This window comes from Rhinopithecus roxellana, chromosome 12, assembly GCF_007565055.1.
Source record: "Rhinopithecus roxellana isolate Shanxi Qingling chromosome 12, ASM756505v1, whole genome shotgun sequence".
Lineage (NCBI taxonomy): Eukaryota > Metazoa > Chordata > Mammalia > Primates > Cercopithecidae > Rhinopithecus > Rhinopithecus roxellana.
The window spans coordinates 113391611-113411594 of NC_044560.1; positions in this window are offsets into that span (position 1 = coordinate 113391611).

A 19984-nucleotide genomic window follows, 5' to 3' on the forward strand; every position below is an offset into this window, starting at 1 on the left:
GAACCATGGTTTTCTAAATGCTTTCACAAAGCTGTAAAACGGAAACTTGATATTACCAGTAAACCTATGAAGAAGCCTCTGTTCATCTCTATGGTGAGAGAGTCATTTCTTTCGCTTGTGGGGAATATTGTCTTGTCAGCTAAAAGTATTGATCGGCCAAAGGCCTTGGCAGGAGGATGCAGAAGACGTGAAATGTAAATGTCTTCATTTGCAAAAGGAGTTTCAGGACAGGCACCAGAGTTCAGGGAAGGGGTAATGACTTCAAAAATACCTGGGGTCACCTGTGGCACTTATTATTTCTCTCTGGACCTGGGCCTGAGAGATGAGCTCTGACATATACACCTGTAAATGGTGTCTGTGCCAGATCCTGGGGATGGCCCTGGTTAGCGAGGAGAGCTGAGTCCAGGGTCTTGGGTGAGAATAAACCACCAGCAGGGGCTTCAGTTATGTGACTTTTGCAGGTCAAGCACGTGAGACCCTCAGAAAACTCCTTCCTGAAGTTGAATTCCCAGTAATAAATAATGTGTGGGAGAGGGTGTGCAACAAGTGAAGAATTTGCATTTTAGGAACTGGGAATAAAAGAACACACGAAATAAATTCTAAAATAAGTATGACTGGGTACTGTGGTGCACACCTGCAGTCCCAGCTATTTGGAGGCTGAGACAGAAGGATTACTAAAGTCCAGGAGTTCTGCACTGTCGCATGCTGTTTGGCATCAATATAGTGACCTCCCAGGAGCAGGGGGCCGCCAGGTTGCCTAAGAAGGGGTGAACCTGCCCAGGTCGGAAATGGAGCAGGTCAAAACTCCTGTGGTGATCAGATGTGTGATTGTTCAGCCAGGTGCGGTGGCTCATTCCTGTAATCCCACCACTTTGGGAGGCAGAGGTGGGTAGATTATAAGGTCAGGAGATCGAGACCACCCTGGCTAACACAGTGAAACCCTGTCTCTACGAAAACTACAAAAAATTAGCCGGGCTTGGTGGCACATGCCTGTAGTCCCATCTACTCAGGAGGCTGAGGCATGAGAATCACTTGAACCCTGGAGGCCTCAGAGGTTGCAGTGAGCCGAGATCGCACCGCTGCACTCCAGCCTGGACAACAGAGCGAGACTCCGCCTCAAAAAAAGAAAGAAAGAAAGAAAAAAAGGAAGTGCAATTCCTCTTGAGAATAGACATGGCAGTCCAGGCTGGGCAACATAGAGAGACCCCATCTCTAAAATGAATATAAATTAAAATAAAACAAAAATGTTTACCTTATTTAGAGATAATTGAGGATGGTTCACTTTACTTTCTCTATGGGTTTGAAATTAATTATAAATTTTAAAAAGAGAATCAAAAAAGGAAAAACAGTCAACAGTTTAAATGAAAACACGATAGTGATTTTTACTAGAAATTAGAACCTATACCTACCAACACCCACTGATTTCATTTTGCCCTCCCTTCTTGGCAATCCGTGCTATGGAAGCCAGTCTGTCATCCAACAATCATAGTGATATGTTATCATCTTTACTCAAAACTCCCGAAACAATTTGGCTATGTCTTGTCAAACAAAAATACAAGTATTTACTTCTGGTGGAGATATAGAACAGGTATAGGCTTTCAGTTCCCTCAATCTGAGAAAAGTAAACAGATACAATGACTTTGACTTCACTTCTACTCTCTAGCAGTCAGACACTTAATTTCCCTGGGATGCTAGCCATAAACAGAAGATGCTTGTTGCCATGGAATTTTTGTTCTCAAGTTTTTTTTTTCCCCTTGCCTTTTCCAAGACTTGAACAAAGCCAGTCTAGCTGAGAAATGAGCGAGTTATTTTTAGTTCTTTGAATGGGTTTTCATAAACTCTTTTCTTCCTTTGGCCTAAGGCCCACTGGACCATCAGAGGGATTTTAATACTAAGGTTGGAAAAGGAGAAGAGTCTTTGTGGGGCCACTTATCTCCATGTCTGTCCCTTTCCAGCTAGAACCCTGGGCACCCCCCAGAAAACAGAAAACCCTTGTGCCCATTTAGTGGGCTCTCTACAAGGCATCCATTGCTTTTCAGACATCCCAGCGGCACTTTAGACTAAGCACATTTATTTATTTAAGTATTTACTTTGCAACAGGGTCTTGCTCTGTTACCCAGTTTAGAGTGCAGTAATGCAATCATAGCTCACTGCAGCCTCCACCTCCTGGGCTCAAGCGATCCTCCCACCTTAGCCTCCTGAGTAGTTGGGACTATAGGTGTGTGCAACCAGGTTTGGCTATTTTTTTTGTTGTTGTTTTATTTTAGTACAGATGGGGTCTCGCTTTGTTGCCCAACATGGTCTTGAACTCCTGGCCTCAAGCCATCCTCTTGCCTCAGCCTCCCAAAATGTAGGAATTACAGGTATAAGCCACCATGCCTGGCCTAGACTTTGCATATTTAAACAGTGATCCCTGGATTCCCCTCCTCATTGGAGAGATCCGCCCATGCCAGAAGCCCAGGAGTCCTCCCTGGCCCTCCTCCATTCATCCTTCCTCCTATCCCTCACCCAGACCTTTCGATTCTACTTCTCAGTATATTCCAAACGGAGGGTGTGTTTTCTCCTAAAAGGGTTTGGGACTGACTTGGAGAAGAGAAGACCCAGCCCCAGCCCCAGGAGGGCTTTTCTCAAGGCTCACATCCACCAGGAAAACTCCCCTTGTGAGGCACCAGCCTCCATTGCCAGACTTGGCAGCATCCCTTTCCTGGCTCCCAGCTCTGAGCAAAGCAGTCATGCAGTGATACTGACGTCATCTGTATTGATGCCCCACCTCCACCTTGGGGTCAATCCTTTTCTTGGAATCAGATGCAAAGACACAATACAGCAGCAGGAAAATAATTAACCGAAAATAAGTAATAATTCCAAATTCTCACTCACCCTTTCTTTTCTTCTCAGCTCCCCATCTACAACCTGAGCAGCAGAATGGATTTTCCTTCTTTCTTGTGGGGCCAGATCTATTCACTTGCCCTTCCTCGTAAGCGTGGAAATGACTCAGGATGGAGACCTATAGCTCCCAAGCAGGAATATGTCCGTCTCTGCCTCTGCCCCTGATAAGATCAGCTCCCTGTGTGGCTGGAAAGGAATCAGGAAAGATGAGGGAAGCAGTGTATCCTTAGGGGAGAAATCCCTGGTGTCTCCTTGTAAAAGAGAAGCTTGCCATCTTCCCAACAGAATTGGATCTCTCCTGCCATGCTTGTGTTTTCAACCCCAGCCTTCCACTATTATTTATTATTTTCACTTCAGGTATTCCAAATGTTGATAGTCTGGTTCCACACTTGAGGTTTGCAATTAAAAAGAGGTCTTCATAGACCTAAATGTAAGAGGCAAGACAATAAAACTAGAAGATAACGAAAAAGAAAATCAGGTGTCTTGAGTTTGGCAATGACCTTTTAGATACAACACCAAAAATGTGATCTTTTAAAGGAAGAATTGAAGAAAAAAAAAAAAAAAAAAAAAGCCTGGGTGTGGTGGCTCATGCCTGTAATCCCAGCACTTTGGGAGGCCAAGGCAGGCAGATCACTTGAGGTCAGGAGTTCAAGGCCAGCCTGGCCAAAATGGTGAAACCCCATCTCTACTAAAGATACAAAAATTAGCTGGGCTCACACCCTGTAATCCCACACCTGTGATACCAGCTAGTCAGAAGGCTGAGGGAGGAGAATTGCTTGAATGCAGGAGGTGGAGGTTGCAGTAAGCCAAGATCGCACCACTGCACTCCAGCCTGGGCAACAGTGAGACTCTGTCTAAAAAAAATTTAAAAATACACACACACACATACACACCCCCAAAAAAACTCTTAAAAATAACAATAAGAAAACAATCCGCCGGGCGCGGTGGCTCACGCCTGTAATCCCAGCACTTTGGGAGGCCGAGGCGGGTGGATCACGAGGTCAGGAGATCGAGACCCTCCTGGCTAACACGGTGAAACCCCGTCTCTACTAAAAATACAAAAAACTAGCCGGGCGCAGTGGCGGGCGCCTGTAGTCCCAGCTACTCGGAGGCTGAGGCGGGAGAATGGCGGGAACCCGGGAGGCGGAGCTTGCAATGAGCCGAGATCGCGCCACTGCACTCCAGCCTGGGTGACACAGCGAGACTCCGTCTCAAAAAAAAAAAAAAAAAAAAAAAAAAACAAAAAAAACAATGCAATTTAAAAATGGATAAAAGACCTTAACAGACATCTTGTTAAAATATAGCAAATGAAGATATCAACAAGATGCTCAACCTCATGTCATCAGAGAATTGCACATTTCAACAGTGATGCACTACACTACACACTCATTAGGATGGCTAAACACAAGACACCAACAGCACCAAATGCTGATGAGGATGGGGAGCAATGGAACTCTCATTCATTTCTGGTGGGAATGCAAACTAAATGTACTCTCACCACGGGATTCAGCAATGTGCTCCTCAGAATTTATCCAAATGAGTTGGAAACCTACATCCACACAAAAACTTGCCCATGAATGTTAATAGTAACTTCATTCATAATTGGGAAAACTCAGATGCAACCAAGGTACCCTTCAATAGGTTGAATGGTTACACAAACTGAGGTATAACCACACAGTGGAATATTATACAGCAATAAAAAGAAATGAACTCTAGAGCCATGAAAAGACATGGAAGAATCTTAAGTGCCCCTTCCTTCCTCCCTCCCTCCCTCCCTCCGTTTTCTTTCTTTCTTTCTTTCTTTCTTTCTTTCTTTCTTTCTTTCTTTCTTTCTTTCTTTCTTTCTTTCTTTCTTTCTTTCTTTCTCTCTCTCTCTCTCTCTCTCTCTCTCTCTCTTTCTTTCTTCTTTCTTTCTTTCTTTCTTTCTTTCTTTCTCTTTCTTTCCTTCCTTCCTTCCTTCCTTCCTTCCTTCCTTCCTTCCTTCCTTCCTTCCTTCCTTCCTTCCTTCCTTCCTTCCTTCCTTCCTTCCTTCCTTCCTTCTCTCTCTCTCTCTCTCTCTCTCTCTCTCTCTCTCTTCTTGTCACCCACGCTGGAGTGCACGGGTGTGATCTCTGCTCACTGCAAGCTCCGCCTCCCAGGTTCGTGCCGTTCTCCTGCCTCAGCCTCCCAAGTAGCTAGGACTACAGGTGCCCGCCACCACGCCCGACTAATTTTTTGTTTTTTTAGTAGAGACGGGGTTTCACCATGTTAGCCAGGATGATCTCAATCTCCTGATCTCATAATCTGCCTGCCTCAATCTCCCAAAGTGCTTAAGTGCATATTTCTAAGTGAAAGAAGTTGATATGGTTTGGCTGTGTCCCCACTCAAATCTTATCTTGAATTGTAGTTCCCATAATCCCCACGTGTCATGGAAGGGACCAGGTGGAGATAATCGAGTCATGGAGGTGGTTTCCCCCATCCTGTTCTCGTGATAGTGAGTAAGTTCTCACGAGATCTGATGGTTTTATAAATGGGAGTTCCCCTGAACATGCTTTCTTGCCTGGTGCCATGTAAGATGTGCCTTTGCCTCTCCTTTGCTTTCTGCCATGATTGTGAGGCCTCCCCAGCCGTGTGGAACTGTGAGTCCTTTAAACCCCTTTCCTTTATAAATTACCCAGTCTCAGGTATGTCTTTATTAGCAGCGTGAGAAAGGACTAACACAGAAGCCAACTTGAAAAGGTACATATTATATGATTCCAACTGTATGACATTTTGGGAAAAGCAAAACTATGGAGACAGTAAAAAGATCAGTGGTTCAGTGGTTCATAGGAAGAGAGAGTGAGGGAGAAATGAAGGGAGTTGGTTAGGGCAGTGAAACTATTCTGTATGATACTATAATGGTGGATCCATGTGAAAACCCATAGAATGTACAACACAGATTCAACCCTAATGTAAACTATGGACTTTTGTTAATAACAATGTATCAATATGAGCTCATGAATTCTAACAAATGAAGCAAACAATGTATCGCTATTGGCTCATGAATTCTAACAAATGTAGCCACTGTTGCAGGATGTTAGTAGCAGGGGAAACTGCCAGGGTGAGGGAGTATATGAGAACTGAGTGTATTTTCCACTTAATTTATCTATAAGCCTAAAACTGCTCTAAAAAATAAAGCCTGTTTTTAAAAAAAAATTGGCCAGGTGGTTCACACTTGTAATCCCAGCACTTTGGGAGGCCAAGGAGAGAGGACCGCTTGAGCCTAGGAGTTCGAGACCAGTCTGGGCAACATAGCAAAACTCCATCTCAGAAGCAAGTTGGCTTCCGTATTAGTCCCCTCTCATGCCGCTAATAAAGACATACCTGAGACTGGGTGATTTATAAAGGAAAGAGGTTTAATGGACTCACAGTTCCACATGACTGGGGAGGCCTCACAATCATGGTGGAAGGCACCAGTAGTCCCGGCTACTTGGGAAGCTGAGGTGGGAAGATTGCTTGGGCCTGGGAGGTTGAGGTTGCTGTGAGCCATGATTGTGGTATTGCACTCCAGCCTGGGCAACAGAGCAAGACCTTATCTCTACAAAAATAAATAAATAAATAATGTAAACTTTCTATGAATCCATCCATTTGGTAGTAACTTTGACTAATCTAAAAACCTAACTAGAATATAAGGCCACCTTTCCATAGTAGCAGAAATAGCAGTCACAGTGATAGTAGCAGTGGCGGTGTATAGCCTGTGCCTGGCAGTGGGCATGTTGTCTGCCCTCCCAGTCTCCGCCCCTCTATAAAGAGAGGGTGACACTGGCCATGGTTGACTCCTAAGAATACTGCTGTGAGAGTAAGGTGGCTCCTCTGTACAAACTTGAAACCACCGCAAGCTTCCTACTAAAGCCAAGAGGCAGCCTTCCATTTCTCTAACTGGGCACGCGCAGAGGTTTTTGGTTTGCCGAGCTTCTCTCCATCAATTCATCGGCTTTTGAAGAAGGCCAGAGGTCAGGAGCCATTTCTTTATTCTTTTGCTATTTTTATCTGGCGCTTCTTCCAATGGCAATCCATAAGACTCAAGCCATGCTGAGACCAGGCTGGAGCTCAGGTCTGAGACAGAAACAGATGTTGTGTCTGCCTTACTCTGGATTTCCTCATAGAAAACACTGGCTGGTTACTAACTCCATTTTATTTTATTTTATTTGGGATGGAGTTTTGCTCTTCTTGCCCAGGCTCACTGCCATCTCCGCCTCCCAGGTTCAAGCAATTCTCCTGCCTCAGCCTCCTGAGTAGCTGGGATTACAGGTGCCTGCCACCACGCCTGGCTAATTTTTTATATTTCTAGTAGAGATAGGGTTTCACCATGTTGGTCAGGCTGGTCACGAATTCCTGACCTCAAGTGATCCTCCCACCTTGGGCTCCCGAAGTGCTAGGGATTACAGGTATGAGCCACTGTGCTCAGCCTTTATTTTTTTAAATAATAATAATTATTATTATTTTGTAGAGACAGGGTCTCACTATGTTGCCGCGGATGGTCTTGAACTACTGGGCTTGAGTGATCCTCCTGCCTTGGCCTCCCAAAGTGCTGGGATTACAGGCATGAGCCACCACACCCAGCCTATTTTATTTTTTTAATACAGAGATGATTTTCTAACATAGAAAACCAATGACACTGCCGCCTTGCTGCATTTCTAGAGGTAGGGTTTAAAAGAAGAAATTTTCAGAGATGATTGCGCAAAGCAGCAAATACATGCCAAAATATTAGGGAAAAAATATGTGAGGGCAGCAGTCTTAAAGTCTACTTCTGAAGTACCCAGAAACCATTTTTTTTTACAGGCATCACACAAAGCTGGAAGGATTTCTTGAGTGAGGCTACATCTTAGCCATGACTGCATCTCCACATTCAGGGATGGAGGAGCAGATTACACTTGTGCCTTAGTCAAGTACATTAGGAAGGACAGCTTAAGGACCAGAGGTGGCAGCAACAGCAGTGTCACCCCGACTAGCAGAGCTTCCCAAGTGTGTCTCACCCCTCCACACAAAGGGCTAATCCTAGCACTTTGGAAGGCCGAGGTGGGTGGATCACTTGAGCTCCAGTAGACCAGCCTGGACAACATGGCAAAACCCTATCTCTACAAAAAATACAAAAATTAGTCAGGCTTGGTAGTATGTGCCTGTGGTTCCAATTACTTGGGGGACTAAAGCAGGAGGAACACTTGAGCCCAGGAGGTCAAGATTGCATTGAGCTGAGATTGCACTACTGCACTCCAGCCTGGGCAACAGAGCGAGACCCTGTCTAAAAAAACAAACAAACAAACAAACAAAAAATCCTGCATGAAACATTTGTCTATTTCCCATTTCGTTACTTATTTAATAATTTATATTAGTATGGACTCATGGCTATCTATAATATACTTTGAGTTATAATCTAACACTATGTGATTTACTTGGTTGATGAAATTGTTTCATCTTGGCCATTGGAAGTTCTTTCAGTTGGTTCCCATGTCTCTTTGTTATAACTGCCATCTAGCAAGACCCTCTACTGGCGTCCCAAATGTGTAGCATAGTGACCAGAGGAATGGATGGACCTAAAGGATGATGATTTCCTTCCCAGAGTACCAAACCTTTTCAAATGCTAAAGGTAATTTTAAATCGATGCTTTCTTTTAGGGTACTTTTAGACCAACAGAAAATTTGCAAAGATAGTACAGAGAGTTCCAAAGCGCACTACACCCAATTTCCCCATTATTAATATCTGGCATCAGCATGATACATTTCTCATAACTAACAAACCAGTGTTGATAGATTACTGTTGGGTAGGGTCCATGCTTTATTCAGATTGCCTTAGTTTTTACCTAATGTCCTTTTTTTTCTTTTCCAGGATCACATCGAGGAAACCACATGACTTTTAATCATCATACTTCCTTAGGCTTCTCCTGGCTCTGACAGTTTCTCAGGCATTCCTTGCCTTTATGACGTTAACAGATTTGAGGTGTTTTGTAGAAGGTCCCACCATCGGAATGTGACTGATGATTTTCTCATGATTAGACCTGGGTTTTAGGATGGAAGGCTACGGTGGTGACATGCCATTCCCATCATGTGGTATCAAGGGTACATGCTATCAGCATGACCTTGATCACTGGTTGAGCAAGTTGTCCTTTCTTTCCCCTTCCACATTGTACTGTTTGGAAAGAGGTTATGATGCCTAAGGAGTGGGCAGCCATGTTCCACCTCCTTGAGGGCAGGGTGTATGTGGAAGTTATATAAAATCCTGCATGGAGGCTGAGCACGGTGGCTAATGCCTGTAATCCCAGCACTTTAGGAGGCCGAGGTGGGTGAATCACTTGAGCTCCAGGAGACCAGCCTGGGCAACATGGCAAAACCCTATCTCTAAAAAAAATACAAAAATTAGCTGGGCATGGTAGTACATGCCTGTGATTCCAGTTACTTGGGGGACTGAGGCAGGAGGAGCACTTGAGCCCAGGAGGTCAAGATTGCAGTGAGCTGAGACTGCACTGCTGCACTCCAGTCTGGGCAACAGAGCGACACCCTGTCTCAAAACAAAAACAAACAAACAAACAAAAAAACCTGCATGGAAGATTTGTCTATTTCCTCCCATTTAGTCACTTATTCAATAATTTATTTATATTAATATGGACTCATGGCTATCTATAATACACTTTCACTTATAATCTAACATTGTATCATCTACTTGATTGATCAAATTGTCCCACCTTTGCCATTGGAAGTTCTTTCAGTTGGTTCCCAAGTCTCTTTAATATAACTCCATAAATACGCTTTATGGGGAGCACATCCTTACTTTCTCACACTATACAATGCTTCTGAATTATATACATCAGTCCTAGAATGAGCCATTTCTCCAGGTGTATTAGGATTCTTCAGAGAAACAGAATCAATCAATCAGAGACAGACAGATGATAGATAGATAGATAGATAGATAGATAGATAGATAGATATTATAAGGAATTGGCTTACAGGATTATGGAGGCTGAGAAGTCACAAGATCTGCAGTGAGCAAGCTGGAGGCCCAAGAGAGCCCATGGTATAGCTGCAGTCAGTCTGAAGGCCTGAGAACCAGGAGAGATAATGGCATAGTTCTATACAAGCCCAAACCTGAAGGCAGGAGAAGACCAATGTTCTAGCTCAAAGACAGTCGAGCAGAGAGAGTGAATTTTCCCTTACTCAGTCTTTTTGTTCTATTAAGGCATCAACAGATTGGATGAGACCCACCAACTGGGGAGGGCCATCTGCTTTACTCAGTCTACTGTGAATCTCATCCTCCAGAAACACCCCCATGGACACACCCAGAATAATGTTCAACCAAATATCTGGGCACCCCATAGCCCAGTCAAATTGGTACATCAAATTAACCATCCTATCCTGGGGTTCCTTTTATTGGAGAATGGTATTAGAAACCAAGATCTGGGAACTAGGTGTGCTCATTGCTATTGGGGTCTTATTGCTTCCAGACCCTTTCAAATGACAGAGCAAGAAAATATAAGTATATATACTAACCAGTGTAAATACATACCTGTAGCTATATTTTTATATAGCCAAACTTATCTATATGCAGCTAAACATGAATTCATACTGATGCCTCCAACTCTAATCCATTACCACATGGGTCATCCTAATGTTCTCCCCTCACTGATCTGTAAACTACACTCTAATAGTGAGAAACCTGGCTCCAACCTTCCACCACCCATATATTTAATTGTTCAATTCCAATATGCTGGTGTAGTGGTTTCAAACTGCTAACTCTTACCCCCTTGAGTAATAATTTCATCAACTAGACTTCAGTGCCAATGTACAATTCCTTTTGCCTTAAGTCTTCACTTATCTCCACAGTTATGTAGGTCAGCACTATTTTCACCCTACCTTTTCAGTAAAGTTATTTCACACCCTTATAATAGTTAGATTCTTTTGTTACCATCTACATTCTTCCTGGGATCCTCCAATCTCCTAAATGATTTTTAAAATTTGTATAATTAAGAGTTCCTGTTTGTGTCGTAAAGGTCTACAGATTTGATAAATGCAATGTAATGTATCCACCATTACAGTATTACCCAGAATAGTTTTGCCACCCTAAAAAACCACCTGTGCTTCACGTATTCAAGTCTCCTCCTTCCTAGAACCCCTGGCAACTGCTTACTGTCTCTAAGGTTTTGCCTTTTCCAAAATATCATACAAATGAAATCATATAGCATACAGCCTTTTCGGATTGGTTTCTTTCACTTAGCAAAATGCATATAATATTCATCCATATTTTTGCATGGCTCACTTTTTTTTAAATCACTAAATAGTATCCCACTGAACGTACCTACCACTGTTTCTTTTTTTTTTTTTTTTTTTTTTGAGGCAGAGTCTCACTCTGTCGCCGGGGCTGGAGTGCAGTGGCCGGATCTCAGCTCACTGCAAGCTCCGCCTCCCGGGTTTACGCCATTCTCCTGCCTCAGCCTCCCAAGTAGCTGGGACTACAGGCGCCCGCCACTTCGCCCGGCTAGTTTTTTTGTATTTTTAGTAGAGACGGGGTTTCACCGTGTTAGCCAGGATGGTCTCGATCTCCTGACCTCGTGATCCGCCCGTCTCGGCCTCCCAAAGTGCTGGGATTACAGGCTTGAGCCACCGCGCCCGGCCACCACTGTTTCTTTATCCTTTCAATTATTGAAGAACATCTTAGTTGTTTACGATTTTGGGTGATCATGAATACATCTTCCCTAAATATTCACATGCAGATGTTTGTGCATACATATGTTTTGAAATCAGTTGGGTGGATGCTGAGCAGCTTGTGTTAGTCCATTCTTGTGCTACTATAAAGAAATACCTGAGACTGGGTAATGTATAAAGAAAAGAGGTTTGATTGGCTCATGGTTCTGCAGGCTCTAGGAGAAGCATGGTGCTGGTATCTGCTCCTGGTGAGGACCTCAGGAAGCTTACAATCATGGTGGAAGCAAAGTGGGAGCTGGTGTGTCACATGGTAAGAGCAGGAGCAAGAGAGAGAGGGAGGAGATGCCACATTCCTTTAAACAACCAGATCTCACATGAACTCACTGATTACTGCGAGCATGGCACCACGTCATTCATGATGGGTCCACCCCCATGACCCAAACAGCTCCCATCAGGGCCCACCTCTAATATTGAGGATTATATTTCAACATGAGACTTGGAGGGGATAAACATCCAAGCCATATCAGAGCATGATTGCCAGATTGCATGGTAAAACTGTGCTTAGCTTTGTAAGAAACTGCCAATCTGTCCTCCAAAATAGCTGCATCATTTTGGAATCCCACCAGCAATGTATGAGTTCCCGTTGCTCTGCACCTGCTCATCAGCCATTGGTATTGTCAGTTTTTTGGATTTTAGCCATTCCAATATGTGTGCAGTAGTATCGCATTATTGCTTTAATTTGCATTTCCCTAATGACAAATGACATTGAACATCCTTTCATATGCTTATTTGCCATCTGTGTATCTTCTAAGGATAGTTTTTAGATAATTTTAAAGATAATTTTTATTTTTAAATAATTTTAAACCTACATAAAAGTTGCAAGTACATACAGTACAAAGACCCCCTTATTCTTGAAATATATGAGAATAAGTTACTGGGTTTTTTTTTTTCTTTTCTTTTTTTGAGACCGAATCTCACTCTGTCATCCAGGCTGGAGTGCAGTGGTGCTAGCTCAGCTCACTACAACCTCTATCTCCCAGGTTCAAGTGATTCTCCTGCCTCAGCCTCCTGAGTAGCTGGGATTACAGGCGCCTGCCACTATGCCTGGCTAATTTTTGTATTTTTAGTAGAGACGGGGTTTCATCATGTTGGCTAGGCTGGTCTCGAACTCCTGACCTCAGGTGATCCACCCACTTTGGACTCCCAAAGGGCTGGGATTACAGGTGAACCACTGTGCCTGGCCCACTTGCTAATATTTGAATGTGTATTTCTTACAAACAAGGAGATTATCCTAAATAACCACAATACATGACTAAATTTAGAAAATTAACACCAATATATAACTATCATCTCGTTGGACCCCATTCAAATGTGATCAGTTGTTTCAAGAGCAGAAGGATTGAGTCTAGGATAACATGATGCACCTAATTGTCACATCTCTTAGTTTTCGGTCTGAACTGTTTTCAGTCTCTCCTTGCCCTTGGTAGTTTTGAAGATTACCGGCCAGTTATTTTGTAGATTACCAGCCAGTTTCTGTAGTTATTTTGAAGATTACCGGCCAGTTATTTTGTAGATTACCAGCCAGTTTCTGTAGTTATTTTGAAGATTACCGGCCAGTTATTTTGTAGATTACCAGCCAGTTTCTGTAGTTATTTTGAAGATTTCTGGCCAGTTATTTTGAAGATTACTGGCCAGTTTGTCCCTCAGTTTGGTTTGACTGACGTCTCCTCATGTTTAGATTCAGGTTATGTATTTTGGGCAGAAATATCCGAGAGGTGAGGCTCTGCTCTTCTTACCAGATGGCACACATTTCCAATTTCTCCTGTTACTGATGATGTTAGTTTGATGAAGACATATCTGTACCTGCCAAGCCTCTTTACTACAAAATCACTCTTTTTAGCTTTGTAATTAATAAACATTTTGTGAGGAGGTGCCTTTGAGACTAAATATCTTGTTCCTCATCAAACCTCTACCCACCAGTTTTAGCATACACTGATGATTCTTGGATGAATTAGCTATTGCTATGGAGGTAGCAAGACGATGATTTTCTCACCCCATGATTCCTTATACACTTGGCATTCTACTGCAGGGAAGCCTTTTGCTGCTTCTCCCCCACAATTATTTAGTTATATGAGTGTGGACTCATGGATTTGTATTTTTCTTAGTGGTTTATAATTGCCCCAGATGTGGTCAATGGGAGCTGTTTCTGTGTCCTTTTGACATGCCTCCATCGTCCTATAAGCACTTCCTTACTCTTCTGACAAGAAGATGCTTAACGCTCATCTTTACTGTCCCTGCTCAACCCTTTTAGTGGAGACTGATATTTAGAAAATAAGATCTGGTCTGGGTGTGATGGCTCACACCTATTTTATTAGTTTGTTCTCATGCTGCTAATAAAGACATATCCAAGACTAGGTAATTTATAAAGGAAAGAGGTTTAATTGACTCATGCTTCTGCATGGCTGGGGAGGCCTCAGGAAACTTACTATCATGGCAGAAGGCACCTCCCTACAGGGCAGCAGGAGAGAGAATGAGTGCCCAGCCAAGAGGGAAGCCCCTTATAAAACCATCAGAACGTGTGAGAACTAACTCACTATTACAGAAACAGGATGGGGGAAACTGCTTCCATGATTCAATTCTCTCCACCTAGTCCCTCCCATGACACTTGGGGATTATGGGAGCTACAATTCAAAATGATAATTGGGTGGGTGCACAATCAGACTATATCACCTATAATCCCAGTGCTTTGGTACGCTGAGATGGGAGGATCACTTGAGCCCCTGGAGGTCAAGGCTGCAGTGAGCTATGATGGTGCCGATATACTCCAGTCTGGGTGACAAAGGAAGACTCTGTCTCTTAAAAAAGAAAGAACGAAAGGAAACAAGAGCTGGACACTAGATGAGCTCATGGCTTTTGGGGAGTCACTGCTCCCAGGGGCTCTCAGTGAACAGAAGTAGGAAATACATCAGTGTATGTGTGTGCATAATATATATGCAAATATATATAACACATACATTTATATATGTACATGCACTTTTCTATCTGCATTTATTTTTACATCTATTTATATGTATATTGAAAACCATGAATCTACCCTGATAACTCCAATTTTCATCTAATCCTAAAAGATTCTGTGTTAATTTGCTTGGGCTGCCATAACAAAATGCCACAGACTGCATGGCTTAAACAACAGACGTTTCTCTTCTCTCAGTTCTAGAGGCTGGAAGTCCAAGATCAAGGTGCCAGCAGGGTTGGTTTCTCCTGAAGTCTCTCTCCTTGGCTGGCATACAGCCACTCTCTTGCTACCTCTTCATATGGTTGTCCCTGTGTACACGCATGCCTCTGGGGTCTCTCTGTTTGTCCTCATCTTCTCTTCTTATAAGCACATCAGTCACATTGAATTAGGGCCTGCCTAATGATTTCATTTCAACCTAATCACCCCTTTAAATGCCCTATCTCCAAATATCCTCACATTCTGAGATACTGGGGGTCAAGACATCAGCATGAATTTTGGGAGGACAGAATTCAGCCCATAATGGCTTCATTTTAGTATTTTCCTCCCTTTCCATATTTGAAACTCCCCTTTCTAACTGTGAGAAACCCGGCTCTCATTATACCCATATATTTATGTATTAGATTGAAGTCCTCTATATGCAACCAGTTGCTGCCCCTGTTCCCACACAGATACCCTCCTCATTTCATGTCATCCAAAAGACCACCAGGATTGCTAAAGAGTAGAAAGAAGGCCAGGCATGGTGGCTCATGCCTGTAATCCCAGCACTTTGGGAATCCAATGACAGCAGATCACCTGAGGTCAGGAGTTCAAGACCAGCCTGGCCAATATGGTGAAACCCCGTCTCTACTAAAAATACAAAAATTAGCCAGGTGTGGTGGCATGTGCCTGTAATCCCAGCTACTCAGGGGGCTGAGGCAGGAGAATCACTTGAACCTGAGAGGCGGAGGTTACAGTGAGCCAAGATCACACTGATGCACTCCAGCCTGGGTGACAGCAAGACTCCATCTCAAATAAATAAATAAATAAATAAATAAATAAATAAATAAAAGTAGAAAGGAGAGCTTTATTGATGGTATCAGTTTGCAGACCAGGAAGAGACAGTCTCTGTCATGTGCACAAGGTGCCCTCTCTTTAATGAGGGCAGGGGCAGATCAGGTTTTATGCCTCACAGGGTCTGTATCTCACAATAGAGTCCTATGTATTCAGCAAGTTTGTAGGGAAAAGTGATATAGATTTTTGAGGGGAGCTGAGTTCATGTGCAATAGATGGATTTCTCTCTCTCTTTTTTTCTATTTTTTCACTCTGTCACCATGGCTAGAATGCAGTGGCACAAACATGGCTTTCATGGAGCCTTGGCCTCCTGGGCTCAAATGTTCCTCCCACCTCAGCCTCCTGGGTAGCTGGGACTACATGCACATGCCACCACACCCGGCTAATATTTTGTTTTATTTGTTTGTTTGGTAGAGATAGGGTCTCACCAGGTTGCCCAGGCTGGTCTTGAGCTTCTGGGCTCAAGCAATCCACCCACCTCAGCCTCCCAAAGTGCTGGGATTACATGTGTGAGCCACTGTACTCGGTTATGAGTGGATTTCTCTATGGGCCTTTCAGCATCTATTGAACAAAGAAACATGTTCTAATAACTTCTTCTCAATGTTTTCTTTAAAATTCCTGTGTCAAACTCTTCCATTCACTGAAAGAAAATAGCTTATGACGCATTTGAAAGAAAACATGATTCCATTTGCCTTTTATTGTTGGATGTTTCTATGGAACTATGGGGAAAGAAAAATGTTTTCCTAATATATTGTAAAGTTTCACTTAGAAAAGTATTTATGGGCCGGGTGCGGTGGCTCACGCCTGTAATCCCAGTACTTTGGGAGGCTGAGGTGGGCGGATCACCTGAGGTCAGGAGTTCAAGACCAGCCTGGCCAACATGGCAAAACCCTATTTCTACTAAAAAATACAAAAATTATCCAGGCATGGTGGTGGGTGCCTGTAATTCCAGCTACTCAGGAGGCCGAGGGAGGGATAATTACTTGAATCTGGGAGGCGGAGGTTGCCGTGAGCTGACATCGCACCTCTGCACTCCAGCATGGGCGACAGAGTGAGACTCAGTCTCAAAAAAAAAAAAAAAAAAAGAAAAGAAAAGTATATACGTATGTATATGTAGTATGTGGTATGTGTATGTAACATATATCCCATGTTCACTTTGAAATGGGGTTTCAGGATTAAAATGAAATGGAATTTGGCTCCTTACATCAAAAAGTGAACTATAAGATGCAGAGACAGTTTGTGCACAGCCTCTATCAGCTGCTGAGACTGGCCTAAGGTGAAGTTGCTTATCAGAAGAGAATGTTTGTAAGGGCGATCCCCTGTCCAATCAGAGTTGTAGTGATCTGATCTGTAAATCAGCTGACAATTTGCCCAATAGCTCCTATCGTTAAGGAGTGTAGCAAGAGTGTGGTTTTTCTTGTAACTGTAGGAATTTAGAAATTTGCGGTGTCAGCCAGGTCCTGAACCCTCAACCCATAGGTAACTTTTGTTTCCTTAACCTTAGGGTCCATCTTAGTTGATAAAGGGGGCATCAACTGTGGTCTCTAGGGTCACATCCCCTTTGGAATCAACCCGCACAGCACCACCTCCCACCCCCACTCCACTCCGTGCAGTCACTACCTCATCCAACTGAGACTACATTTTTACACTGGACTCCCGGCTCTTCCTGCTTTTGTTGCAATGCCCTGTGCTGGGCTGGGGCTGCAGCTACCCAGCCCTGCCCCTGCCACCTCCCAGTGCATCCTCTTCATCTCACTGGGCTCCAGAATCCTACACCAGATTTCACCAACTCCCTTCACCTTGCTGGGCTCCGGTGTTCCATGCCAGGCTGCCGGCACTGGCACTGCCCACCTCCACCCTGCAGCAGGTGCTTGTTTTCCTCAGCTCCACCTAATGGCTTTTAGATAGGAGGGAAGAAGAACTGAGCCAAGGCCAAGGGCATGACTGGATCAGCTGGGGCTTTTTGTTGCAGGTAACAGAAACCAACGCTGGCTAATGTTAGCAAATCAAAATTATCATTATTGTTATTGAAAGGGCATGGGACAACACAAAAGCTTGACAGTCAGCCTCAGGTAGGTCAGGAACCAAGGTGATCTGAGAATGTGGGGGTCCAAGCAGGATTCGGGGGTGCTGCCGTCAGAATGGCTCAGCACAAACCATTGTACTCCCTAGGTCCCTCCACTTAAAACTCAAGACTCAGGCCTGGCATGGTGGCTCACGCCTGTAATTCCAACACTTTGGGAGGCCAAGGCGGGTGGATCATGAGGTCAGAAGTTCGAGACCAGCCTGGCCAATATGATGAAATCCCATCTCTACAAAAATACAAAAATTAGTCAGGCTTGGCCACATGCGCTTGTAGTCCCAGCTACTTGGGAGACTGAGGCAAAAGAATCGCTTGAACCTAGGAGGCGGATGTTGCAATGAGCCGAGATCACACCACTGCACTCCAGCTTGGGTGACAGAGTGAGATTCTGTCTTAAAAAACAAAAACAAAAAAACCCTCAAAACTCCTAGCAGGGGCTGGGCATTGAGTTGAACCCTTTGCCAGGGAGTGGGCACTGAGGTTGACTTCCTACTAGAGCCACATGAAATAGGAAAGAGGTGGGTCCCTGAGGGAAAAGTGGGGCCTTGTTGCCCACCAAAGGGCAGGCATGCGTGGCTGAAAGCAGACGGTTGGGGATTTGTATTTTTTTTCTGAGGGCTGTCATAATACAGAATGAGTTGCTTAAAACACAGAAATGTGGCCAGGTGCGGTGGCTCACACGCATAACCCCAGTACTTTGGGAGGCTGAGGCAGGAGGATCACTTGAGCCCAGGAATTCGAGATCAGCCTGGGCAACATGGCAAAACCCTGTCTCTAAAAAAAAAAAAAAAAAAAAAAAAAAAAATTAGCCATGCTTGGTGGCCTGTGCCTGTAGTCCCACCTACTTGGGAGACTGAGGTGGGAGGATCGTTTGAGTCTGGGAGGTGGAGGTTGCAGTGAGCCAAGCTCACGCCACTGCACCCCAGCCCGGGCAATGGAGCAAAACCCTGTTTCAAAACAAAAACCATAAATGTATTGTTTCCGTTCTGGAGACCAGAAATTGGAAGTCAAGCTGTCAGCACAATGGGCAGTTCCTTCTGAGGGCTGAGGAAGGTCCTCTTCTATGCCTCTGTCCTGCTTCTTGCAGTCTGAGGCCCTCCTTGGCTTGAAGAGGGTGTTCGCCAAATATCTTAATAGAATCTTCCCTCTATGCATGTCTGTCTCCGTGTCCTCTTTTCATAATGTCACAGTGCACAATGACCTCATTTTACATCTGCAACCACCTTGATATGGAGATCCTCCAAATCTCATGTTAAATTGTAATACCCAGTGTTGGAGGTGGGGCCAGGTGGGAAGTGATTGGATCATGGGCACGGAGTTCTCACCAATAGTTTAGCACCATCCCCCTTGGTACTATATAGTGAGTGAGTTCTCAAGACATCTGGTTATTTAAAAGTGTGTAGCACCTCCCGCCTCTTTCTCTCTTCCTCCTGCTCCTGCCGTAGAAGATGTGCCTGCTTCTCCTTTGCCTTCCACCATGATTGTAAGTTTCCTAAGGCTTTCCCAGCCGTGCTTCCTGTTAAGCCTTCAGAACTGTGAACCAATTAAACCTCTTTTCTTTATAAATTACCTAGTCTCGGGTATTTCTTTATAGCCGTGAAAGAATGGACTCAGACACAACTTATTTTCAAAGGAGGCTATATTCTGAGGCAGTAGGGGTGAGGACTAAAACATGAATTTGCAGGACACACAACTCATAATGGTCCTCTTGGGACATCCAGTCCAGTGTCTCCCAGGAAAGACTAAGTCCCATAGAGTACCTTTTCTCACCCCAGTGTATCTCGCTCAGTCTGGAAGAAATCTCACCTGGACAAATTGGAAAACTCAACTGATTATCTTCCTGTTGAAAAGAAATCCACTGCTTTGGGAGTCTCACCTAAATTCATGGCTACCAGTGATTCCAGCAGCAGAAAAACACCCCCTTTTCCTGCTGAGGAATGCGTGGTCACCTCAGGGCCATCACACATCCCCATGTGATGCCCACCTGTGCACAGGTGACAGATTTCTAGATATCTGTAGTTGTCATTGTGGTCAGTAAGATCCAAGATCATTTTCAGGTGTTCACAAGTTCTTTTTACTATTTTTATTTGCTAAATAAACATGCTAGAAATACAACAGCTATATAGAAGTCAGCAATATTTTGTCCATTAAAAAGGGATCATCTTACTCAAAAAGGAACGGGAACTTCAAGATTTACTGTAAGATTACAGTAATCAAGACAGTGTGGGACTGGCAATAGGAGGAATAAATAGATCAATGAACAGCATAGAGAACCCAGAAACAGATATTTATGAATAC